This window comes from Lithobates pipiens, unplaced genomic scaffold (assembly GCF_037356315.1).
Source record: "Lithobates pipiens isolate NorthernLeopardFrog02 unplaced genomic scaffold, aLitPip1_a1.2 Scaffold_28, whole genome shotgun sequence".
NCBI classification, from domain to species: domain Eukaryota; kingdom Metazoa; phylum Chordata; class Amphibia; order Anura; family Ranidae; genus Lithobates; species Lithobates pipiens.
The window spans coordinates 89387176-89413591 of record NW_027507789.1 but is presented as its reverse complement, the minus strand read 5'-3'; the positions used below and the strand labels follow the sequence as shown (position 1 = coordinate 89413591).

The 26416-nt window shown below is 47.2% G+C and overlaps 6 pseudogenes; all 6 read left to right on the top strand.

Moving 5' to 3' along the window:
• Positions 1-1665: 1665 nt before the first annotated feature.
• LOC143936495 (5S ribosomal RNA) lies at positions 1666-1784 on the top strand (annotated as a pseudogene).
• Positions 1785-1879: 95 nt separating this feature from the next.
• Positions 1880-1999, top strand: LOC143936590 (5S ribosomal RNA; annotated as a pseudogene).
• A 12058-nt stretch (positions 2000-14057) lies between these two features.
• Positions 14058-14176, top strand: LOC143936836 (5S ribosomal RNA; annotated as a pseudogene).
• A 692-nt stretch (positions 14177-14868) lies between these two features.
• Positions 14869-14987, top strand: LOC143936402 (5S ribosomal RNA; annotated as a pseudogene).
• A 2936-nt stretch (positions 14988-17923) lies between these two features.
• Positions 17924-18042, top strand: LOC143936950 (5S ribosomal RNA; annotated as a pseudogene).
• Positions 18043-18364: 322 nt separating this feature from the next.
• On the top strand, positions 18365-18483 carry LOC143936431 (5S ribosomal RNA; annotated as a pseudogene).
• Positions 18484-26416: the final 7933 nt, after the last annotated feature.

Below are 26416 nucleotides of genomic sequence, written 5' to 3'. Positions count from 1 at the left end.
ACACCTCTCCCAGACGCTGTTTCCCCACCACTGTCAACTGTCGCAGTTTCTTGTTGGTAAATCCCGATGGGAAGTCTGGATTACCTATAACCGGAGTCATTGGTGACGGCAGGGGAGCAATGTGTGTGCAGCGTAACAACCTCCGCACAACAGCCAACGTAGCTCCCACTATGGGGTGACCTCTGAGGTCTTTTGGTAGGGAGGACAGGAGCCACGGGGAGGTCAATAGGGGAATGGATCCATCCTCAATCTCCATCTCCACCCACTGCTTGTGTGGGCCATTACAATGCCAATCAACGACTCTCGCTAGCAGAGTCACTCTGTAGTATTGTCTCAGATCTGGGAGACCCAGACCCCCTTGTCCTTTGGTCTGGCAAGCAATTGCAAACGGGCTCTGGGCGGTTTGCGCGGTCAAATAAAGTCCCGGAGCAGCACCTGCAGTTGTCTGAAAAAAATTGGGGGTAACCGGATCGGTAATGTCTGGAACAAGTATAAAATCCGCGGGAGGGCCGTCATTTTGAATGCATTACAGCGCCTGAACCAGGTCAGTGTTAAAGCATGCCAGTTTCCCAAATCAGATTTCAGTCTATTCAGGAGAGGGACAAAATTAAGCGGGTACAATTGCGCCAAATCCGCTGCGATGTCAACGCCCAGGTAACGTATAGATTTTTCAGCTCAGTAGAATGGAAAAGCGGAGCGTAGCCTCTTGGCCTCACCATCCGGGACCGATATATTCAATACAGACAAAGGTGCAATTGATTTTATAGTTTGATAGGCTGCCGTATCGCTGGAGAGTCGCGAGTATATTGGGAAGCGATATGTGTGGATTGAAGACGAAAGAAATTAGATCGTCAGCGTACGCCGCAATTTTGTGGTGTGCCGAGGGTTTGGATATGCCAGTAATATTCGGGTCATTCCGAACGTGACACATAAGTGGTTCCAGTGTCAGAATAAAAATTAGGGGAGACAGAGGGCACCCCTGCCTCGTCCCATTAGTGATGGGGAAAGAGTCCGAGCACTCTGAAAGCACCCAATCTCGTCTGATCTTGGAGGCTAAGAAGAGTCAGGCCTGGTTAGTACCTGGATGGGAGACCACCTGGGAATACCAGTTATTGTAGGCTTCTTTTTATGTTGTTGGCCTTGATTCGTTTTTGTTTTTTTTCGCTTGTTTCCCAAGGTGACCATCTGGGCATTTGTCAAGAGGGTTGAGAGTGCCCAAAGAGTTCGCTTACAGCAGCATCACCCTGAAAGAGCCCTATCTCTTCTCATCTCTGAGGCTAAGAAGGGTTGGGCCTAGTTAGTCCCTGGATGGGAGATGGCTTTGGAATACCAGGTGCCGTAGTCTTCTTTTTATGTTGTTGACATTGACCTGTTTTTTTTTCGCTTGTTTCCCAAGGTGACTATCTTGGCATTTGTCAAGAGGGTTGAGAGTGCCCAAAGAGATTGCCTATGGGCACATAAGCCTGAAAGCGCCCGATCTCCTCTGATCTCAGAGGCTAAACAGGGTCGGGCCTTGCTAGTACCTGGATTGGAGACCAACTGGGAATACTAGGTGCTGGAGGCTTATTTTTATGTTGTTGGCGTTGACTTGTTTTTTTTTTTTTTTGTTTACCAAGGTGACCATCTTGGTGTTTGTCAAGAGGGTTGAGAGTGCTTGAAGAGCTCGCCTATGGCCACATAACCCTGAAAGCACCAGATCTCGTCTGATCTCAGAGACTAAACAGGGTCGGGCCTTGTTAATACCTGGATGGGAGACCACCTGGGAATACTAGGTGCTGTAGACTTCTTCTCATGTTGTTGGCGTTGACTTGATTTTTTTGTTTGTTTCCCAAGGTAACCATATTGGCGTTAGTCAAGGTTGAGAGTGCCTGAAGAAATCTCCTACGGCCACACCACCCTGAAAGAGCCCAATCTCATCTGATCTCAGAGGCTAAGCAGGGTTGGGACCAGTTTAGTACCTGGATGGGAGACCGCCTGGGATTTCCAGATGCCGTAGGCTTCTTTTTATGTTGTGGCCATTGACCTATTTTTTTCTGCTTGTTTCCAAGGTGACCATCTTGGTGTTTGTCAAGAGAGTTGAGAGTGCCTGAAGATATTGGCTACGGCCACATCACCCTGAATCTGTTCCATCTCATCTGATCTTGGAGGCTAAGCAGAGTCCGGCCTGGTTAATGCCTGGATGGGAGACCGCCTGGGAATACCAGGTGTCGTAGGCTTCTTTTTTTTTCAAATATAATTTTTTCTCCAAATAGGGGAAGACGGTCCCCCGAGTACATAATGCAACAGAGAAATACAGAGCAAAAAGCAGCTGAACAATACTTGATACAGGTATATTCGCAACTGTGAGTCTGCCTTCCATCAATCACAATGATTCGAGGCACGGATAAAGTACTGTACCAAGATCCAGGGTCACACAAACCCCAGGTCCCTCCGGCATAATCCATCCAGAGGGGGGTGTGGGGCCGTCATTCCCAATTTTCCACTCTTTCCAAAAGAGAGAGGGGGTGGAGGGGGTGAGAGATAGGGGAGGAAGGCCGAAAAGAGAAGGGTTGAAACATCAGAAAAGGAGAAGAGGGGACGAGACACGATGGCAGCCACTGTCCAAGGGGCCAGTCAAGGAAAGCTCAGAGCACTAAGGCGATAGCAGGCGACATCCTTCCAGCGAGAATATAAAGGTATTCCAGATGTCTCAGGTTTGTTTAAAAAATTCTTGTTTACCTTGTGATGTGAGGATCAAGTCCTCCATTTTTTTTAATGTCCTCTATTTTCCTAAGCCAGTGAGTAATGAAAGGGGGGGAACATTTTTTCCAATAGAGAGGGATGCAGGATTTCGCCGCATTTATCACATGCCGTAAAATAGATTTTTTTGTACTTCTTAATGGGAATCTGTGAATGGTGCAAGAGAAAGAATGCAGCCTCTTCCTGGATGGAGAAGTCTGTGAATTTTTGTGTCATGCATCGGATCTCTGTCCAGAAGTCCACCAAACTGAGGCAGGACCAAAAAATATGCAGCAACGTGCCCTCTTCTTCTCCACACCTCCAGCATATGTTCGAGGAAGAGGGGAAACATTTCTGCAGCTTTGATGGTGTCAAATACCACCTGGTGAGAAGTTTAAAATTCGTCTCCTGTATCTTCGTGCACAGCGACATTTTGAGAGCCAAAGTGATAATGCGTTGTCTCTGTGCTGGGGAAAATTAGCAATTAAGGTCCTTTTCCCAGTTGGCCAGACAGGTTAAGTGTGGGTAATCTGTTTGAGAGAGAATGTGGGCCAAAGGGCCTTCGCTCCTGCATAGAGTCTCAAACTCCGTCTGAGGGCGGGCGAACGTTTGAGGATTGGGGATGGAATGGAGAAAATGATGTAGTTGCGCCGCTCTCCAAAAAGGCAGTTGGAAAAGCCCTGTCGGATCTGTTAGGGTTGAGAAAGAAGGCCATTTTCCATCAATGACGAATTTAGACGCATTGTCTAGGTTGGAATTTCTAAGTGGGTCCCCAGTTCAAAGGTTGGATGGCCACGTATAGGGAATAGGGGGGAAGTCAAAGACGTGAGTGTGTTTTGGGTAGCGATCAGGTGACTGACTTTCAACTAAGCCCCTATAGTGAGATGTGACATAAATTCTGTGGGTAAATACTTATAGCACCACATGGCGCTTCTTAGCGGAATTCGGGAGTGAGCTTAGAAAGTTTGTTTCGATTCCAGTCCAATACACGCCCCAGATGGGAGGCCAGGTAGTAGCGTCGCAAGTTAGGGAGAACCAACCCTCCCTGTTGTTTAGACAATGTCAGCTGTGACCGCTTAAGTCTGGGATTTTTGTGGGCCCAGTTAAATTGAGTGAGCAAGGATTGAGCTTGCTTAAAAAACAGGACTGGAATCTGGATCGGGAGAGCTTGGAAAAGATAAGTAAATTTAGGGAGTATGTTCATTTTAATGAGATTGCATCTGCTGAACCAGGAATGGAGGCCAGAATGCCACCCGTGAAGCAAACTGCGGATCTTAGTGACAAGGGGTGGGGGGAAGTTCAACATAAACGTACGCGCGATGTCCGGTGGAATGTAAGTACGTGAGTATATCTTAGTTATCCATGCCAGCATCCGTTCACTCAGACCTATATGGCGAAGGACCGAGAACATTAATGTCCATTTGACCCGATCAAAAGCCTTCTCAGCATCAGTACCCATGAAAAGACAAGGGGTCCCAGATGACTTTGCTTTACGGATCAGGGTAAGCACCTTAGTGGTGTTGTCCCTATCTTCCCTGGTGGGAATAAAACCTAACTGGTCAATATGTATAAGGGACTACAAGTGATGTGCCAATCACGTGGCGAGGAGTTAGAGAATAGTTTTAGGACCGAATTTTGGAGGGAAATGGGTCTGTAGCTCCCACATAGGCCCGGGTCTTTGCCCTCCTTAGGTATCAACGAGATGTGGGCTCTAAGGGTATCCTCAGGAAAATCCCCATTCGAGCTCAGAGTATTAAATAAATTCACCAAGCGCGGGCCGAGAATAGGGAGGAAGGTCTTAAAGTATTGTGCGGTATATCCGTCAGGGCCCGGAGCCTTACCCACCTTCGGAGGTCCCACGGCCGTCTGGACTTCTTCCAGTGTGATCGGGTCCTCCAAGTACTCCCGTGATTCCGATGAGAGGGTTGGTAGACCAGAACCGGTTACATATCTGTCTATATTGTCCTGTCCAGACCCTGAATCGGGCAGGTTGTAGAGATCAGAGTAACATTTTTCAAAGACTTCGACTATTTGGGTTGGGGTAGAGGCCCTCTGGCCATTCTCATCTATCAACTGTGGTATGTAAGAGCCAGATTTCAACTCCTTTACCGACCTGGCTAAGATTTTTCTGCATTTGTACAGTACAGTACAGGAAGGGTATACTAAAACAGCACAATTATGCTATAGCGCTTACCAGATGTACACTGGGTTTAACGCGCTGTCCTACTTGGGTAATTGGGTAGACAGGTTGGAGAGGGAGCCCCCGAATCCTAGTCCCCCCAGTCCCGGCAGTGGTAAATGTCACGTCTGATACCGGTATGCAAATAAAAGACAATCAGTAACATCAAAGAAACAAAAAACAATAGTATAACCAAAACAGAGGTAGAGCATATAACTGTTAGCACTGAGGGGTCTCCTCGGCTCGCCCTAAACGTAGGCATGCACGAGGGAGTCCGTCACAACAGAAAAGGCATCACAGAATGGGATCCACCACCCCCCGTCCCATACCCCTAAAGTACATGCAGTCCCCGAACAAATGCATTTCTCCCTTTGGCAGATTGTCCTCTCCTTACCCCCTCTCCCCCGTCCACGCCCCGGGGGGGAAAAGGGGCAGGGAAGGGGGGAAAGGGGGAGTGGAAGGGGGGAAATGGGGAGTGGAAGGGGGAAAGGGGGAGGGAAAGGAGGGAAGGGAAGGATGGGAAGGGGGGGAAGGGAGGGGGGAAACAGGGGAGAGGGGACAAACATGCAAAAATGTCAAGTCCTTTAGCGCACTCCCACCAGCAAACACCCGGACCCCATAAATTTCAACTCCTCCCCTCCATGGTCACCACATCAAGATGAAAGAGAAGCAGCCCTGGTCGGTGCATGGAAAATCCGGCAGGCAAGGGGCTGGGGCCACCATCCCTCCATCCAATGGGAGACTTCACCCGAGCAGCAGTCCTGGGGCCCGCCAATTAGTGTCTCTCCTGCATCGCCATCGGGGGCTGTGTAGAGCATCCAGAGGGAGGCTGGGACTGCCCAAACAGTAAGGGGTAAATCCTCCAGGGGGGTCCAGAGTCACCCTGGAGGGAAGCAGTGTCTCGTACCAATAGGCTCAATAAATAAGTCATCCAGGGTCCCCGAAAGCTGCAGAAGGCAATGTCGGCAAAGAGTAGGTGGGAGCCAGAGGGGGGGACAAGGGGCGCATCCAGGGGGAGGGGACACATATGCGGGAATGTCAAGCCCTTCCAGTACAGCGCATTAGGTATCACTCAGACCCCCCAAAGTGCAAATCCCCCATCTAAGGTCAAGACTCCAGAAGGGAAGATGAGCCGCCCTGGTCTGTATATGAAAGAACCTGCTGCCAAGGGGTTGGGGCCATCATCCCTTCCTCCAATGGGAGATGCCACCGGCATGACAGCCCCGTGTCCTGTCAAGTGGTGCCCCTCTGACAATGTCGTTGTGGTATATGTGGAGCATCCAGGGAGAGGCAGGGACTACCCAAACAGTGAGGGGTAAAGCCTCCAAGGGGGACCGGTGTCAGACAGGAGGATAGCGGTGTCTTGTACAAGTTGGTTAATTAGACAAGTCATCCAGTGTGTTTCTGTGAGCAGCGGAAAGAAAGGTCGGTAAGGATTATGAATGGGTGGGGGCCAGGGAGTGCATAAAACTGCCACCAGATGACCGGGGCAGAGAGGGCAAGGGGATGAAAGTCAGATCTGGTAGGTGGGGGCGGGGGTGAGGAGTGTCCCTCATATTACTCGCGTTGGCCATACCTTGAAGCTGAGCGCTCTGCATACCCAGGACGTTCTTCTGTATAATCTAGCCTATCTGTACACATTAGTCGGTCCTCTGTATACAGAGAGGAGAGAGGCTTGGGTATACAGAGAGCTAATGTATAAAGAGCAGCTAGTGTATACAAAAGACATCCAAGGTTATACAGAGAGACTCGTGTATGCAGAAGACCGGCTAGTTTATACAGAGAGGCAAAGTGTACAAAACACAGGCTAGATTATACAGAAGAACGTCCTGGGTATGCAGAGATGGAGGCTAGGGTATACAGAGAGAGAGACGGTGTTACACAGAGAGGCAGGAGTATGCAGACTTGCTAGTGTATACAGATGGACTAGTGTATACAGTAGACCGGCTAGTTTATACAGAGAGGCTAATGTGTACAAAAGACAGGCTAGTTTATACAGATAGGCTAGATTATACAAAAGAACGTCCTGGGTATGCAGAGATGAAGGCTAGGGTATACAGAGAGAGAGTGAGGCTGGGTTACACAGAGAGGCAGGAGTATGCAGACTTGCTAGGGTATACAGAGAGAGAGGCTAGAGTATGCATACTTGCTAGTGTATACAGGCGGACTAGTGTATACAGAAGACCGGTTAGTTTATACAGAGAGGCAAATGTGTACAAAAGACAGGCTAGTGTATACAAATAGGCTAGATTATAGAGAAGAACGTCCTGGGTATGCAGAGATGGATGGCTAGTGTATACAGATAGGCTAGATTATACAGAAGAACGTCCTGGGTATGCAGAGATGGAGGCTAAGGTATACAGAGAGAGACGCTAGAGTACGCATACTTGCTAGTGTATACAGATGGACTAGTGTATACAGAGGATCGGCTAGTTTATACAGAGAGGCTAATGTGTACAAAAGACAGGCTAGTGTATACAAATAGGCTAGATTATAGAGAAGAACGTCCTGGGTATGCAGAGAGAGAAGTTGGGTTACAAAGAGAGGCTAGTGTATGCAGACTTGCTAGTGTATACCGGTGGACTAGTGTATACAGAGAGGCTTGGGTATACAGAGAGCTAATGTATAAAGAGATGCTAGTGTATATCGACGGACTAGTGTATACAGAGGACCGGCTAGTTTATACAGAGAGGTTAATGTGTACAAAAGACAGGCTAGTTTATACAGATAGGCTAGATTATACAGAAGAAGGTCCTGGTTTATGCAAGAGATGGAGGCTAGGGTATGCAGAGGGAGAGGCTTGGTTACACAGACTTACTAGTGTATACAGACGGACTAGTGTCTACAGAGGACCGGCTCGTTTATACAGAGAGGCTAATGTGTACAAAAGAGAGGCTAGTGTATACAGATAGGCTAGATTATACAGAAGAACGTCCTGGGTATGCAGAGATGGAGGCTAGGGTATACAGAGAGAGAGGCTAGAGTATGCATACTTGCTAGTGTATACAGGCGGACTAGTGTATACAGAAGACTGGTTAGTTTATACAGAGAGGCTAATGTCTACAGAAGACCGGCTAGTGTATACACATAGGCTAGATTATAGAGAAGAACGTCCTGGGTATGCAGAGATGGAGGCTAAGGTATACAGAGAGAGAAGTTGAGTTACAAAGAGAGGCTAGTGTATGCAGACTTGCTAGTGTATACCGGTGGACTAGTGTATACAGAGAGGCTTGGGTATACAGAGAGCTAATGTATAAAGAGATGCTAGTGTATACAAAAGACAACAAAGAGTAGACAGTGAGGCTCGTGTATACAGAAGACAGGCTACAGAGAAGCTAATTTGTACAAAAGACAGGCTAGTGTATACAGATAGGCTAGATTATACAGAGGAAGGTCCTGGGTATGCAGAGATGTAGGCTAGGGAATCCAGAGAGAGACTGTGTTACACAGAGAGGCTAGAGTATGCAGAAGACCGGCTATTTTTTTTTACAGATAGGCTTGTGTATACAGAAGACAGTCTGGGGAATTCAGTGAGGCTAGTGTATGCAGAGAGGCTGGGACACCGAGACTATTGTAAAAAGAAGGCAGGCTAGTGTATATAGATTACGGGCACCTGTATACAGAAGACAGAGAGGCTAGTCTATATTGAGTGGCTGGTGTACACAGAGAGATTAATGTATACAGAAAAGCTAGCGTGTAAAGAAGACAGGACTTTATTTTTTGCTAATGCAACTACTTTTGAAACATATAAAGTGCTTTTTTCATATTTTGGTGCTGTTAAAAAGTGGTGTGTTGTCAGTGGTGATATCAATGTGACAGTTAATGTGGAGAACTACAACTATTCAAAATAGAGCAAAAGAGTGCTAAAGTTTATTTTGTTAAGTCATTGACTGATAGACGTTAAGTAATTGTCCGTTATGGGTTTGGCAGTACATGGTTTATTTTGATCTAAGATAGTTTTATTCTCTACTTATAGCCGAGTTTTAGACGACTTTATTATTAGCATTATTCGCATTATTCATATATATTATGCAGAGTGTAAGTATTACAGTGAGACGATATTGCTTTTAAAAGATTTGTATTATTATACATAGCATTGTTAGCAGACCAATAGGACAATTTACATGGCTTAATATTGCAGAGCGTAATTTATCAGGAAAGAGATCCAAAGCGTTAGTTGCAGTAGCTTCATAAAACTGAGAAATCGTTGCATTACTCTAAATTTAAAAGTTGTTCTGGTAGCACTGAAAAGACGATATTAGATGAGTGATCTACACATTTCGTTTACTATTTCACTATACCGGCTAAATGTTAATATGTTAATATGTGCTGCGTGTAAGGTACAAATTAGATGGTTTAGTGTGAGCTGGTTTACCAGGATTTAGAGAGATAGTAATCTGTTTATACTAGTAATAAATATAGCAAAATAACTATAACGGGTTTAAGTGGAAATACACGAAATAACAGCAACAACGTGTGTAGGTTTTTATCAATCAAGTTAATTACATGTAAGCAGCTAAATATTCTGCAATAGCAGAGATTAAGTATTGCAGTCGAAATGAGATCGGAAGCGTTAGTTGCAGTAGCTCCAAAATGACTGAGAAATCATTTCATTACTCTAAATGTAAAAGTTATTCCGGTAGCACTGAGTGGACTGATATTAGATGAGTGATCGTTCTAGTACAAATTCAGTTTCCTATAGCAGAGAGATACCAGCTAAATGTGAGACGAGCAATTAAACTGTTCACGGTAGCATTGCATTACTCTTAATATGTGCAGCGTGCACTGCTTTTCTCACATTTTGCCGCTGTTAAAAAATGTGTTGCAAGTGTTATGTGTTACAAATGGTTATCATTGTGACAGTTAATGTGGAGAAGAAGTAATAAACAAAATAGAGTCAGAAAGAGAATCCTATTGCATAGAGGTAGCGAGAGATTAATCTTAATGTGCAGTGTGTAAAAGGTTTTAAAAAGATGGTTTTGTGTGACTTTTGATTTAACGTAAATTTAGCTGTAGACATTATAACTTGTTACAATGATTTAGAGATAGTAATCTCTATAAAATAATAATAATAAGTATAGCAAAACAAATTAGGAAAATTTTGAGGCAGTATGTATAGGTCGAGATATAGTGAATACACAAAAGATCAAGGGATAGTAGCAAAGTCAAGGGATAAATGCAAAGGTACTCTATTTAACAGTAAATTGACGTAGCTTGCAAATTCCAATGTGTAAATCATTCCATTAATTTTGCGGCGCACGAAGACGGCTTACACTGACTGTTTTCCGTTTCCACTGGAAAGAGAAACCTATTGCATAGAGGTAGCGAGAGATGGTTGGATTAATCTTAATGTGCAGTGTGTAAAAGGTTTTAAATAGATGGTTTTGTGTGAATTTTGCTTTAACGTAAAATTAGCTGTAGACATTATAACTATGGTTAGGTTTACAAAGATTTAGAGTTAGTAATCTCTATAATATAATAATAATAAGTATAGCAAAACAAATTAGGAAAATATTGAGGCAGTATATATAGGTCGAGATAAAGTGAATACACAAAAGGGATCAAGGGATAGTTGCAAAGTCAAGGGATAAATGCAAAGGTACTCTATTTAATAGTAAATTGACGTAGCTTGCAAATTCTAACGTGTAAATCGTTCCATTAATTTTGTTACGCACGAAGACGGCTTACACTGACTGTTTTCCGTTTCCACTGGAAAGAGAATCCCATTGCATAGAGGTAGCGAGAGATGGTTGCATATGGCAGAAAGACGGCTTACACTGCTTTTCTCACATTTTGCTGCGGTAAAAAGAAATGTTTTGTCACTGTGTTTTAACTGTGACAGATAAGGTGGAGAAAAAGAAGTAATACAGTACATGACAGCTGATACTGGTTGAGTAATAAAACTGTTTTATTAAGATGTAAGACTAGTTTTATTCTCTACATATAGGCTTTTCAGAGAGTTGTATAATATAGACGACCAATAGGACATTTAAATGGCTTAATATTGTAGGGAGGAAGTATCGCTGTTCAATGGTAAGAGATTGAAAGCTTAGCTTGAAAATGGCCGAGAAATAGTTGCGTTAGTCTAAATTTAAAGGATATGCCGGTACCAATGAGAAAGCTTATATTAGACTAGTTGATCTTTGCATTACACAATCCTATTATTATTATTATTATTATTATTATTAATAAGATCATAGTGCAGAGAGATACTCAGTTAATGTCAGAGATACTCGGTCAATATCAGAAAAGCAATAAAACTGTTTACATCGTTAGAGAGCGATGGTTACATTACTCTTAGTATGTGCAGCATGTCTGGTAGCAAATGGATGGTTTTGTGAACATTTTGCATTAAGGTACAATTAGCGGTAGAACTCATGGAAGTGAATAGATTTAAGCGGATTTTGAGATAGTACTCTCCATTTCTAATAAGAAATAAAGAAAAATAAGTCAGGATGGTGTGTCAGGACTGTCACATACTCACAGTCCCGGTACAAATATGCAAAATAGAGCAAAAGCGTACATGGTTTATTTTGATGTATGATAGTTTTATTGCATGCTTGATGTGGATGATTAAAATCGTGTAGTGATCTATATTTAGCATAAGAATGAAAAGGCATATCATGGCAATGAGACAAACTCCATTAGAGATGTGAGCTAGATGAAATGATGAGATTCTCTGTATAGCCCAGATTGTCTTCTGTTATCACTTAGCCTACCCTCTAAATTCACTAGCCTCTCTATATACACCAGTATGTTTACACTAGCCGGTCTTCTGCATACAATAGCCTGTCTTCGATATACACTAGCCTATGTTCTGAATACACTAGCCCGTCTTCTGTCTTCTGTATCCTCTGTATAAACTAGCATCTCTGTATACCCCAAACTGTCTTCTGTAAAAACTTGTCTCTCTTTATAGCCTGTCTAGCCTTTCTTCTGTACACACTAGCTTCTCTGTATACACTAACCAGGCTTCTATATATACAATAGCTTCACTCTATGCACTAGCCTCTCTGTATAATCTAGCCTCTCTATATACCCTAGATAGTGTTCTGCATCTCCGTAGTGGTAGCCTCTCCGTAGAAGCCAGACTTTATTCTGTATTCACTAGCCTTTCTTCTGTATGCTGTAGTCTTCTATATATACTAGCTTCTCTGTACACCCTTGCATCTCTGTAATACACTAAACGTGTATGGGAGACTATCTGTGAATACCAGGTGCCGTACATCTTTGTATATACTAGCCTCTCTTTAAATTAGCATCTCTGTGTACCCCAGCCTCATTGTTTACTCTAGCATCTCTGTATACTCAAGCCTATCTGCATACACGAGTCTGTATTCTGTATTCACTAGCCTGTATTCACTAGCCTTATATATACTAGCTTCTCGCTTCTCTGTACACCCTTGCATCTCTGTACACTAGACTCTCTGAATACACTAAACCCTCAAGTATACCACAGCCTGTCTTCTGTATACATTAGACTGTAAAAACTAGCTAGAATACACCAGCCTGTCTTCTTTACCCAATAGACTCTCTGTATGCACTACCCAGTCTTCTGTATACACTGTCAGCTTTGATGTATACCCAAGCCTGTCTTCTGTATACACTAGTTTCTCTATATGCACTGTCCTTTCTGTATACTCTCGACCCTCTCTATACATTAACCTCTCTATATACACTAACATCTTTGTATATACTAGCCTCTCTTTAAATTAGCCTCTCTGTGTACCCCAGCCTCACTGTTTACTCTAGCATCTCTGTATACTCAAGCCTATCTACATACACGAGTCTTCTGTATTGTGTATTAACTAGCCTTTCTTCTGTATGCTGTAGTCTTCTATATATACCAGCTTCTCTGTACACCCTTGCATCTCTGTAAACACTGTGTAAACTAGCCAGTCTTATGTATACACTCGCCGACTGTATACACTAGACTCTCTGAATACACTAAACTCTCTGTATACCACAGCCTGTCTTCTGTATACACTAGACTGTAAAAACTAGCTAGAATACACCAGCCTGTCTTCTGTACCCACTAGGCTCTCTGTATACACTACCCAGTCTTCTGTATAGAATGTCAGCTTTCATGTATACCCTTTCTGTATACACTAGCTTCTCTATATGCACTGTCCTTTCTGTATACACTCGACTCTCTCTATACACTAACCTCTCTATATACACTAACATCTTTGTATTTGTCTTTAAACTAGCCTCTCTGTGTACCCCAGCCTCACTGTTTACTCTAGCATCTCTGTATACTCAAGCCTATCTACATACACGAAACCTGTATTCTGTATTCTGGTATGCTTCTGTATGCTGTAGTCTTCTATATATACCAGCTTCTCTGTACACCCTAGCACTGTAACAGTGCTAGGTTCCTGTATTACAGAAACAGAACACCAGCAATAAGGTGTATACTGTGCAGGAGGCACACAACACCGACTCTAACTTCTGCACTGCAGATGCATGTATTGCAGAAATTGAACACCAGTAATAAAGGGTAGCTTCAGGTGTGTACTGTGCAGGAGGCACATAACACCCACTGTAACAGTGCTAGGTTCCCAAGCAGTAAAGACACTGTCCCTGCCTATCGTCCTCTTTCCCTGACCACCGCAACACACTATACAAGGCCGCCGTGCTGGCGGCCTTATATAGTGTGGGGTGTGTACTAAACCCCCCTGAGCTATAATTGGCCACAGGAATCCTGCCTGTGGTGAATTGTGGCTCTCCTCACAGAGGATGTCACATCTGTTCTTATTATATAGAACCTATTATGCTCCTCGTAAACTTTTTCAGTTTGGCCGAACGGCCGGACGCAAGTTGCCCCCGGTGCGGGAACATGGGGGGAGACATGATGCACATGTTTTGGAGATGCCCGAAGTTGATCCGCTACTGGACAGAGGTGACAGGAACCATTGATCGGGTGGTTGGAACCTCCACCAGGATGGAGGCGAAGTATTGTCTCCTGGGATTAGTTGAAGGAGTTGGAAACCCGGGAAGTAGCCAGATGGCAGTTCTGAGATGCCTATTTCAGGCAAGGAAACTGATTGCTCAACCCTGCTTAGCCTCCAATGTTGGCAATGACTTGTTTTTTTTCGCTTGTTTCCCAAGATGACCATGTTGGCGTTTGTCAAGATGGTTGAGAGTGCCCGAAGAGATCGCCTATGGCCCCATCACCTTGAAAGTGCCTGATCTTGTCTGATCTCGGAGGCTAAGCATTGTCGGGCCTGATTAGTAACTGGATGGGAGACCAACTGGGAATACCAGGTGCCGTAGGATTCTTTCTATGTTGTTGGCGTTGACATGGTTTTTTTTTTCCGCTTGTTTCCCAAGGTGATCATCTTGGCATTTGTCAAGAGGGCTGAGAGAGCCCAAAGAAATCTCCTACGGCCACATCCCCCTGAAAGCGCCCAATCTCATCTGATCTCAGAGGCTAAGCAGGGTCCGGCCTGGATAGTACCTAATTAAAGGTGCCGTAGGAATCTTTTTATATTGTTGGCTTTGACCTGTTTTTCTTTCGCTTGTTTCCCAAGGTGACCATTTTAGCATCAGTCAAGAGTTTTGAGTATGTCCCAAAGCGTTCGTCTGAGGTCACATCACCCTGAAAGCGCCAAATCTCAGAGGCTAAGCAGGGTCTGGGTCAGATGGGAGACCGCCAGGGTCTATGTTGTTGGCGTTGACCTTTTTTTTCACTTGTTTCCCAAGATAACCATCTTGGTATTTGTCAAGAGGGTTGAGAGTGTCTAAATAGAACACATATGGCCACATCACCCTGAAAGCGCACAATCTCATTGATCTCGGAGACCTAGCAGTGTACGGCCTGGTTAATACCTGTATGGGAGACTATCTGTGAATACCAGGTCCCGTAGGCTTCTTTTTATGTTGTTGGCGTTTACCTGTTTATTTTCGCTTGTTTCCCAAGGTGACCATCTTGGCGCTTAACAAGAGGGTTGAGAGTGCCCAAAGAGATCACCTACGGCCCCATCACCCTGAAAGTGCCCAATCTCATCTGATCTCAGAGGCTAAACAGTGTCGGGCCTGGTTAGTACCTGGATGGGAGACCGCCTGGAAATACCAGGTGCCATAGGTTTCTTTTTTTGTTGTTGGCTTTGAACTTGTTTCTCAAGGCGACCATTTTGGCGTTTGTCAAGAGGGTTGGGCGTGTCTTGAAGAGAACACTTACGGCCACATCACCCTGAAAGCACCCGATCTCATCTGATTTCAGAGGCTTAGCAGCATCAGGCCTGGTTAGTACCTGGATGGGAGACTGCCTGGGAAGACCAGGTGACATAGAAGGATCTGGTCTGGTTAGTGTCTTGATTGGGAGATCGCCTGGGAATACCGGATACCGTAGGATTCTTTTTATGTTGTTGGCTTTGACCTGTTTTTTTTCCCTTGTTTCCCAAGGTGACCATCTTGGCATTTGTCAAGAGGGTTGAGAGTGCACAAAGAAATTGCTTACGGGCACAACACCCTGAAAGCGCCCAATCTCGTTTGGTCTCAGAGGCTAAGCAGGGTTGGGCCTGGTTTGTACCTGGATGGGAGACCGCCTGGGTTTTCCAGATGCCGCAGGCTTCTTTTTATGTTGTTGGCGTTGACTTGTTTTTTTTGTTTGTTTCCCAAGGTGACCATCTTGGCGTTTGTCAAGAGGGTTGAGCGTGCATTTGATCTCAGAGGCTAAGCAGGGTTGGGACATGGTTAGTACCTGGATGGGAGACCGCCTGGGATTTCTCGATGCCATAGGCTTTAGATTTAAGCTGTTGGCATTGACTTATTTTTTTTATTTTTTTTATTCTTTTATTAAGTAGAACAACATAAATATAACAGTCAACCATACAGCATGACCCAGGGTCACAATTACATGCTAACAAAAAATAGGCAGCCAAATAACTCTGGGTTCTCAGAGGGGAGTCCTACAGTTTCATGCAGAAAATAGAGAAACCCCACCTCGGACATGTAGTACAGTATAACTAATGCAGCCCTGTTCGGACAAATGTAATCATGGAGAGCAACTGGGACCACAGCGAGCCAGCTTATCATGACCTATGTGAACCAGAGTAAAATATGAGCCGGTCGTGTCCAGAACCCTGGGGCTCTTCTGGGTCCCAAAGGCTAGTAAGGAGACAAGGCATAGTCAAAAGGGAGGACGGGGGAAGAAGAGAGTGCAAAGACGGAGAGAGAGGAGGTGGGGGGATATCGGCGGGGAAAAAAAGAAAAATAAAGTCCCTCTCCCATTTGTGGATAAATGGTGGGGTCTACTCCTCCTCCTGACTACTCAATAGGTTGTACAGGAGGGAGAGGGTGTGTCGCACAGGTTCCCTTTTGTGACAGATGGATTTATAGGGTGTCAGGTCTCTAGGAGTTTTGGGGGCCCTTTGTATGGCCAGAAGAAAGGGACGAAGTTGATAAGCACTAAACAAGTCAAGCGGAGGGTCAGAAAGCTCGGCGTCAGTTTGCGTGGTCGGGAGCCCTCCCGTGGGCCACACCTCTCCCAGACGCTGTTTCCCCACCACTGTCAACTGTCGCAGTTTCTTGTTGGTAAATCCCGGTGGGAAGTCTGGATTACCTATAACCGGAGTCATTGGTGATGGCAGGGGAGCAATGTGTGTGCAGCGGAACAACCTCCGCACAACAGCCAACGTAGCTCCCACTACGGGGTGACCTCTGAGGTCTTTTGGTAGGGAGGACAGGAGCCACGGGGAGGTCAATAGGGGAATGGATCCATCCTCAATCTCCATCTCCACCCACTGCTTGTGTGGGCCATTACAATGCCAATCAACGACTCTCGCTAGCAGAGTCACTCTGTAGTATTGTCTGAGATCTGGGAGACCCAGACCCCCCTTGTCCTTTGGTCTGGCAAGCAATTGCAAACGGGCTCTGGGCGGTTTGCGCGCTCAAATAAAGTCCCGGAGCAGCACCTGCAGTTGTCTGAAAAAAATTGGGTGTAACCAGATCGGTAATGTCTGGAACATGTATAAGATCCGAGGGAGGGCCATAATTTTGAATGCATTACAGCGCCCGAACCAGGTCAGTGTTAAAGCATGCCAGTTTCCCAAATCAGATTTCAGTCTATCCAGGAGAGGGACAAAATTAAGCAGGTACAATTGCGCTAAATCCGCTGCGATGTCAACGCCCAGTTAACGTATAGATTTTTCAGCCCAGTAGAATGGAAAAGCGGACCGGAGCCTCTTGGCCTCACCATCCGGGACCGATATATTCAATACAGCCGACTTGGCGCAATTGTTTTTATAGTTTGATAGGCTGCCGTGTCGCTGTAGAGACGCAAGTATTTTGGGAAGCAAAATGTGTGGATTGGAGACGGAAAAAATTAGATCGTCAGCGTACGCCGCAATTTTGTGGTGTGCCGAGGGTTTGGATATGCCAGTAATATATCATTCCGAACGTGACACATAAGTGGTTCCAGTGTCAGAATTAAAATTAGGGGAGACAGAGGGCACCCCTGCCTCGTCCCATTAGTGATGGGGAAAGAGTCCGAGCACCCCTCGGTCACCCGTACCGCTGCCGACGGCGTGGAGTAAAGCGACATTACCCAGCTCATCATGTTGGGGCCAAGACCTATATGTTCCAGGGTGGCCTGCATAAAGTGCCAGGCCACCCTGTCAAAGTCCTTCTCCGCGTCCGTTGACAACATAAGCAAGGGCCTTCCCTGTTAATGCGCTGCATGGATTAAATTGAGGACTCGGGCCGTATTGTCTCTAGCTTCCGACTTATTTATATTTTTTTGCTTGTTTCCCAAGGTGACCATCTTGGCGTTTGTCAAGAGGGTTGAAAGTGCCTGAAGAGATTGCCTACGGGCACATCACCCTGAAAGCACCCGATCTCGTTTGATGTTGGAGGCTAATAGAGTCGGGCCTTGTTAGTACCTGGATGGGAGACCGCCTGGGAATACCAGGTGTCGTAGACTTCTTTTTATGTTGTTGGCGTTGACCTGTTTTTTTTTCCGCTTATTTCCCAAAGTGACCATCTTGGTGTTTGTCAAGAGGGTTGAGAGTGCCTGAAGAGATTGCCTATGGCCACATCACTCTGAAAGCACCCAATCTCGTCTGATCTTGGAGGCTAAGAAAAGTCTGGCCTGGTTAGTACCTGGATGGGAGACCACCTGGGATTACCAGTTATTATAGGCTTCTTTTTATGTTGTTGGCGTTGATTCGTTTTTTTTTTTTCTTGTTTCCCAAGGTGACCATCTTGGCATTTGTCAAGAGGGTTGAGAGTGCCCAAAGAGATCGCTTACAGCAGCATCACCCTGAAAGAGCCCTATCTCTTCTCTTCTCTGAGGCTAAGAAGGGTTGGGCCTAGTTAGTACCTGGATGGGAGATGGCGTTGGAAAACCAGGTGCCGTATTCTTCTTTTTATGTTGTTGACATTGACCTGTTTTTTTTTTTCACTTGTTTCCCAAGGTGACCATCTTGGCATTTGTCAAGAGGGTTGAGAGTGCCCGAAGAGATCACCTATGGCCCCATCACCCTGAAAGCGCCCAATCTCGTCTGATCTCGGATGCTAAACAGTGTCGGGCCTGGTTAGTACCTGGATGGGAGACCGCCTGGGAATACCAGGTGCCATAGGCTTCTGTTTTTTTTATTTTTTATTTAGTAGTATGCGACATACAATGTAAAGGCAACTTCACAGAATGTGTGATACAAATAGTTACAATCAAATGATCATATTGCATGGATATCAGAGCCAATGGTAAGAAGTCTGAGGAGAATAGCACGTGTACAGCTTTGCGTTCATATCAAGATGAGATTAAAGCTCCATCTCGTTGGGATCCTCTACCACTTAAAATATTATTGATACTAGCCCTGCTACCCTCGAAGAGTTTAGATATCCATAGATAGGGGAAGAGTATTGTGTAGTAGTCAAATGGGGTCGGAACATACCATTTTCTTTTCCCTTTTTTGAGTTAAGAAGGGAAATAGTAGAACTGAAAGGAGGGAGAAGGGGAAAGAGAAGATTGGGGAAGGAAATGGCAGAAAAGGAAAAGAAGGGGTAAGGGGGTGTCGTGGGTAGAGTGGATAGTGTGGGGTCCCCTCCCAGGGAGCAAGAGACGCCCTCGGCTCACCAGCTCATCAGCTGTCCAACGTTTGGAACAGCGATCTCCAACGATCACCATGAGCTTACTATGTCTCGCGGAGGTATTCTTCCGAAAAGCGAAACTGGGTCCAGTAGAACCATCTGTTCCCATGCTCCTCCGTTTTATCCCTCATTGTGGCAGTCAGGTCTTCCATTCGTTCAATATCATTTACCCTTGCGAACCACTGGGTCACCATTGGAGAAGATTGCTCTTTCCACTGACTTGGGATGCAGGCCCTAGCTGCATTGAGGAGATGTTTAAGTAAGGACTTATGATAACGCTTTCTCGACATAGGAGTTAGATTGAGAAGAACTGCTGCGGGATCATTGGCTAAGGAAATGTCTGCGAACTTGTGGATGAGTCTCAGGACAGGCTGCCAGAATGTTTGTAATTTAGGGCATTCCCAGAAAATGTGGAGAATGGTGCCAGTCTGTTGCCCACAGTGACAGCAGCGGTCAGATTGACCGGGGAATATTTTGGCCAACACCACCGGTGTACGATACCAGCGTGTGATCAGCTTATATGAGATCTCCTGATATTTACTGCAGAGTGACGACTTATGGGCGAAAAAGAGTATTCTGTCCTTCTGTGGTTTGGAGAATGTAGTTTGTAAGTCCCTTTTCCATTTAGCTAGGAAGGGTGGATCCGTGGAGGATTGTGCGTCTGTCAGGATTTGGTAGGACCTAGAGAGGGAACCACGAATTGGGCCATCATCCAGGCAAAGTTCCTCGAAGGGGTGGAATTGTCTAGAGAAGAACGAATGGTTAGGTAGTGGTCCGAGGAAATGGATTAGCTGTCTAGCTCTCCAGCTATCCAATGCAACAGGTACTTGCTCTAGCAGTATGGTCCCCGTGGGAATCAAGCCCGTGGGTCCAAGAAATAGGGCTGCTCTCAGAAGCCCTTTCGGGGCTTGCCTGGTAAAGGCCTGGTCAGACAGGCCCGGAGGGAATCTAGGATGTCCAATAATTGGGGTCATAGGAGAAGGGAAGTTAGTCAGGTGGGAAAGGTGAAAAAAACTATCCATCTCGGCGAGCGAGGGGCCAATTAACGGGTGAGTAGTCACACAGGGCTCCAATGGCCTCCCCGCCCAAGGCAGACCAGCCAGTAGAACCCGCGCCATCTCCTGCTCTAGCTTGACCCATAGCTTCAGTTCCCCATGCCGGTGTCTTATCACATATGGTTCCCCATCGGATAGTGTCCGCTGTGTACTGCGCATGCGCAGTACACAGCAACACAGATTCCGAAAATTGCCGAGCATGAACGGCGCCGGCACACCGAGTCCAGGTTCTATCCCCGCTATCCAAGTGGACATAGAGTAAGAATATAAAAGAGCCGAGCGCAGCGAGGCCGAGCCCGAAGCGTGGCGAGCAAAGCTCGCCTGCGAGGGACCCTCTAATATTCACAACCCTATGTCCGCTTGGATGGTGGGGCTACCACCTCCACTCACCGCGCAGGCGCCGTTCAGCTTCGGAAATTTTCCGAAGCTTCGTCTGCTCCGTACTGCGCATGCGCAGTACGGCGCGGACACTATATCATGGCCGGACAGTATATGGCAGAACACCGGCACCAGTCAACCACCGGTGTCATGTGCGTCGCTGTGTAATATAGAGCAGGGTCCGGGAAGCCAATACCTCCCCGCAATTTCGGTCGCAATAGCATTGCCCTACCAATACGCATATGTTTTCCGCACCAGAGGAACTTGATAAAGATTGAGCGAACCGCATGAAAGAAAGTCTGGGGTATTTTGATAGGTAAGGCTTGTAGTAGATACAGAAGTCGTGGCATCGCGTTCATCTTCAACACATTACAGCGTCCGAACCATGACAGAGCTAGTGGGTCCCATCTTTTAAGGTCCGCTGTAAGCCCATAGGCTTCTTTTTATGTTGTTGGCTTTGACCTGTTTTTTTTGCTTGTTTCTCAAGGCGACCATCTTGGCGTTTGTCAAGAGGGTTGGGCGTGTCTTGAAGAGAACGCTTACGGCCACATACACCTGAAAGAACCCGATCTCGTCTGATTTCAGAGGCTAAGCAGCGTCAGGCCTGGTTAGTACCTGGATGGGAGACTCCTTGGGAAGACCAGGTGCCATAGAAGGATCTGGTCTGGTTAGTGTCTTGATTGGGAGATCGCCTGGGAATACTGGATGCCGTAGGCTTCTTTTTATGTTGTTGGCTTTGACCTGTTTTTTTTAGCTTGTTTCCCAAGGTGACCATCTTGGCCTTTGTCAAGAGGCTTCAGAGTGCCCAAAGAGAGTGCCTACGGCCAAATCACTATACTATATATCTATATCTATAATAATAAATAATATTTTTAGTTATTATATATAAGATACTATATAGGGGATTTGGCCGTAGGCACTCTCTTTGGGCACTCTGAAGCCTCTTGACAAAGGCCAAGATGGTCACCTTGGGAAACAAGCTAAAAAAAACAGGTCAAAGCCAACAACATAAAAAGAAGCCTACGGCATCCAGTATTCCCAGGCGATCTCCCAATCAAGACACTAACCAGGGGGGGCGTGGCCTAGGCATGAAGGAGTGAGGACGCTCTTTTCCGGAGCTCCCGGTCCGTGACCCCTCCGCACCCCTTTACCACAGTTTGGTCGCATATTTCGGCATCGCCGACATCTCCGCGCTTCGGCGGAACACAGCCAGCCGAGCGGGGTCCGCCGCTGCTGCCATGGACAGGTACTTGGTCCCGCTGCAGCCTCCGGCCTCCACGCCGGATCCAGCCAAGATGGCGCCCGCGGCCTCCGGCGCTCCAGGACACGCGGCACAGAGGGAAGGTGAGCAGACTGCTATGCAGGGACACGACATGCCCCCGTTCTCCCCGCCTAGTGACTTGTCCCCGTGTCTCCCCCGCTCACTGTCCATGGCCTCGCTTGACAGCCCGGACCATAGCGGCCTGCCACCCTGGTTCCCTCACAACTCCCAACTGTCCCAGAGACCCTCCCGCAGTGGAAGCCTCATCCCAGGACCGAATGGCGAGGCTGCTCTCGCCTCAGACACACAGGGGGACCCACCGCTGCCACCAGCACCAGCATTATTGGGGGACAAGGCCATCCTAGCTTTACTCCAAAACCTTCCCACTAAAGCAGACTTTAGCTGTATGGCAGCCAGGATTGAAACGACCTTGCGACATGAAATCGCAGGGGTCAAACGTGACGTGTCGGCTACGAACGAGCGGGTGACCACCCTGGCATCGGATGTGACCTCCCTGACCACTGATGTTTCTGGCCTGCAAGCCGCACATGATACCCTTGCTGACAGAGTGGCACAGTTGCAACTCCTAGTGGATGACCTTGAGAATCGCAACCGCAGATGCAACATCAGGATCAGAGACTTGCCCGAAGCCACTGGCCAGGCAGACCTCAAAGCCACAGTTACAGCTATATTTAACGCCTGTCTGGTCTGCGCTGCTGACACAGCCATTGATAGAGACCACAGGACCCTGGGCCCCAGGAGCCCCACAGAGAACCGGCCACGTGACGTTTTATGCTGTCTCCACAATTACTCAGTTAGGGAGGATGTCCTGCAAGCGTCGTGGCGCAAAGGCAGCATTGATTTTGACGGGGCCCAAGTCACCCTTCTGCCAGATGTATCCCGCAAGACCTTCCAGATGAGACGCTGTCTGCGACCCCTTCTGGAACACCTAACTGAACGGAGGATTCCATACAAGTGGGGCCATCCGTTTCACCTTATAGTGCGCAAAAATGGGAGGCCCCTTGCGCTACGACACCCTTCGGAGGTCCCGTCCTTTCTGGAGGCTTTGGGCCTGCCCTCGGTTCAGGTCCCCGACTGGTTGGCTCCTGTTGTCCCCCAGGGAGCAGTGGCCCCGACGAACAACCCCTCAACCAGGCCACAGAGAGTGAGACGCCACCGTCGATCCCAACGTCAGAGATCGCAGGCCCCCCAAGATCGTGAACCCTGAGAGAGTACAGTAATTTTCCGTTATTCCTGTGTTATACCCTTTTTTTTTTGTTTTCTTTTTCTCTACCAACATAGACGGCTGGAGTATCCAGCTTTGTGTTGTTTACCATGCCACGGGCCATTGTTCCCAGTGCCCCCGCTAGGGGAGAGGAAGGACATTGGAAGAACAGAGTTGGACACTGCACTTCCTGGACGAAGCCCTGAGTCATTGGCGGTACTGTTCACCATTCTCGTTACTGTTTATCTACAGGTGCCCTAGTCTCGGCGCTCTTTGTGTTTTTGGACTGCCTGGTGGTGCCCCCCGGGTGCCCCTGGGCGGCGTTCCCGCTCCCTCCCCCTCTCCTCCCCCCCCCCTTTTTTCCATTTTTTTTTGGGGGGGGGGAGGGGCGGGTGCCTGGGTGGTATAAATTTATCTATACTCTGTGTTGAAAAGTTTAATATGTTGGTCTAATTATGCACTGTTCTACTGTTGTTAACTGCCCGATACCTGCTGCAGTGATGTTCTATAATGCATTTGATGTCGTAGTTAAGATGCCAAAGAAGCTCCGTGCACGCCCGATTGCGACTGCATGGACCATGGGATGCTGGAGGGGTACTGCACCGACGAGTTCCTCCCTCTGCAGTGCCTTACCTCTTCCCCCACTAGGCCCCTCTGCCCTAACCGGCAGGTTCTCTCCGATAGGAGCTTTAGCAATTCCCCGATCTATCCCCACCCCTCCTACCCTCCTCCTCCCTACTAACTCCGGACCTTCTCCGCTTCGTTACTGCTTTTCCTTTTTCTCCTCCTCTTCCTCTGTGCTTGAACTCTATATCTACTACTGACTCTGGTGGGGACCGCCGGCCGGGTACCACTGCCGTCATGGCCCTGAAGCTGGTTTCCTGAAATGTGAAAGGGCTGAATGTACCTGAAAAAAGGTCCAGCTGCCTAACAGAATTGTGGCGGATGAAGCCCCAAATAGTTTTCCTCCAGGAGACCCATTTCAGGACAGACCAAATACCACGGCTTTATAGTAAGCACTTCCCCCTGGCCCACCACAGCACGTCCCCTACTTCCAAATCGAGAGGAGTGTGTGTTCTTCTTGCTAAAAACTTGCCGTGGCGCCTGTTAGCTGTCCAAGCCGATAGTGAAGGGAGATATCTCTTCATTAAGGGAACTCTCCACTCGCAAACTTTTACTCTTGCCAACCTATACATGCCGAATGTGGACCAGCTGCCGGCCTTAGAAGCATGCTTGGATGCCCTGGCTGCATTCTCGGAGGGTACTTTGATCGTTGGGGGGGACTTTAACCTCACCTTGGACCCCCGCAGAGACTCATCATCGGGCACCTCTGCGATTTCTGCGAGAACGCGTTCACACATAAGAGACCTGCTACACTCCCACCGACTGATCGATGTGTGGCGTACGCTTCACCCACAGGATAGGGACTATACGTTCTTTTCCACCGCTCATGGTTCTTACTCACGTATAGATATGTTTTTAGTCGACCCACAATGCTATCCCGGCGGTCACAGACACTCAGATAGGCCACATAGCCCTGTCTGACCATGCCCCGATTTCTTTGATGCTGAAGCTACAACAGGAGTCGCGTGGTCAGTCCTGGTGGAGACTGAACGAGTCTCTCCTGAAGGACCCTGAGACCCACGCAGACCTGCTTAGGGAATTAGAAAGTTACTTTGATCATAACCGTGATTCTGTTTCCAACCCCCTCATGTTATGGGCGGCTCATAAATGCTACATTAGGGGCATTCTTATTAAACATGGTCATAGACTCAAAGTGGCCAAAACTGAGGCTCTCTCCAAACGTATTGCCAAGTTGCATGCGTGTGAACAACGACACAAATCCCAGCCGACTGCTGCGCTGGAGGTGAGAGATCTTAGAGAACAAATCAGAGATTTCTCTCTCTTTCAGGCTAGAACCAGACTCATGTGGGTCCGCAGGACGTATTATGAATATGGAGACAAGTGTAGTAGGTCCCTAGCGAACTCCCTGCGTGCCCAACGCAACGCGTCCTTCATTCCAACCATAACCTCCCCTTCGGGTGCCAAGCTTCATGATTCACGGGAGATAGCGGAGTGTTTCCGATCTTTCTATGAAGCCCTTTATAACTTGCACCCCCGGGACTCAGGAGATGCCCTCCAGGCCGGCACAGCAGCCATTGATGAGTACCTAGCTTCGGCAAACCTCCCGTCGCTTACACAGGAAGAGATAGAGCTTCTCTCGCAACCTATCTCCCCGGAGGAATTGTCGGCAGCGTTAAGAGACTCACCCAAGGGCAAGGCACCAGGCCCAGATGGGTTTACGGTCCCTTATTATAAGGCCTTCCTCTCCCTGTTGTCCACGCCGTTTGTGTCAGCTTTTAACGCCCTATTGGAGGGCCAGACCTTTCCACCGGAGCTGTTGCAGGCAAGCATCTCGGTCATACCCAAGCCGGAGAAGGATCCGCTTCTCTGTGCGAACTACAGGCCCATCTCCTTATTAAACAGCGACCTTAAGCTCTTCACTAAGATACTGGCGGAGCGGTTGGTGCCCATTCTCCAACGCCTGATACCTCTGGATCAGGTGGGGTTTATTCGTAACAGGGAAGCCCGAGACAACACTACCAGGACAATCAATGTTATAGAACGCGCCAGACGCCTTAAACTACTGATTATGTTGCTCTCTGTGGACACAGAAAAAGCGTTTGACAGGGTGAGCTGGCCTTTTTTGCTAGCCACCCTGCGAAGCCTGGGTGTACCCCCCCCCCATGCTTTCATGGGTTACAGCTCTTTACTCGTCACCGACGGCGATGGTTAGGGTCAATGGGTTTGCCTCGTCGCGTTTCACTATTGGCAATGGAACGAGGCAGGGATGCCCGTTGTCCCCCCTTTTGTTTGTCCTATCGCTTGAACCCTTGCTGCACCACATCAGGCAGAACATAGACATCAAGGGACTGGACACCCCCTCACACCACCATAAGGTCGCAGCCTTTGCAGATGACCTCTTGTTCTATGTCTCAGAGCCTCACATTACATTGCCGAATCTCTTAGCGGAAATAAGACGATATGGCACCCTGTCAAATTTTAAAATTAACTTACAGAAATCGGAAGCACTCAACGTCTCCCTGTCTACCAATGCCCAGACGAGTCTAAGCACTAATTTTCCCTTTCGTTGGGCAACTGGGGCTATACAATATCTGGGTACCAAGGTTCCCCCGGACCCACATCTGATTTTCCAATTGAATTTCCAGCCGCTTCTAAAAAAATTTGCCGTAGATCTAGAGAGGTGGTCAAAGTTGGCGACCTCTTGGTTTGGGAGATGCAATGTGCTCAAAATGAATGTAATGCCCAGACTCTTGTACCTATTACAAGCCTTACCGATAAAAATCCCCCAATCATTTTTTAAAGCCATGCGCTCCATCTTTATTCGATACGTATGGCAGGGCAGGCCTCCAAGACTCAGCCGAACATTACTGCTCAGACCAAAAGACAAGGGAGGGATTGGCCTCCCAGATCCGGCATGGTAC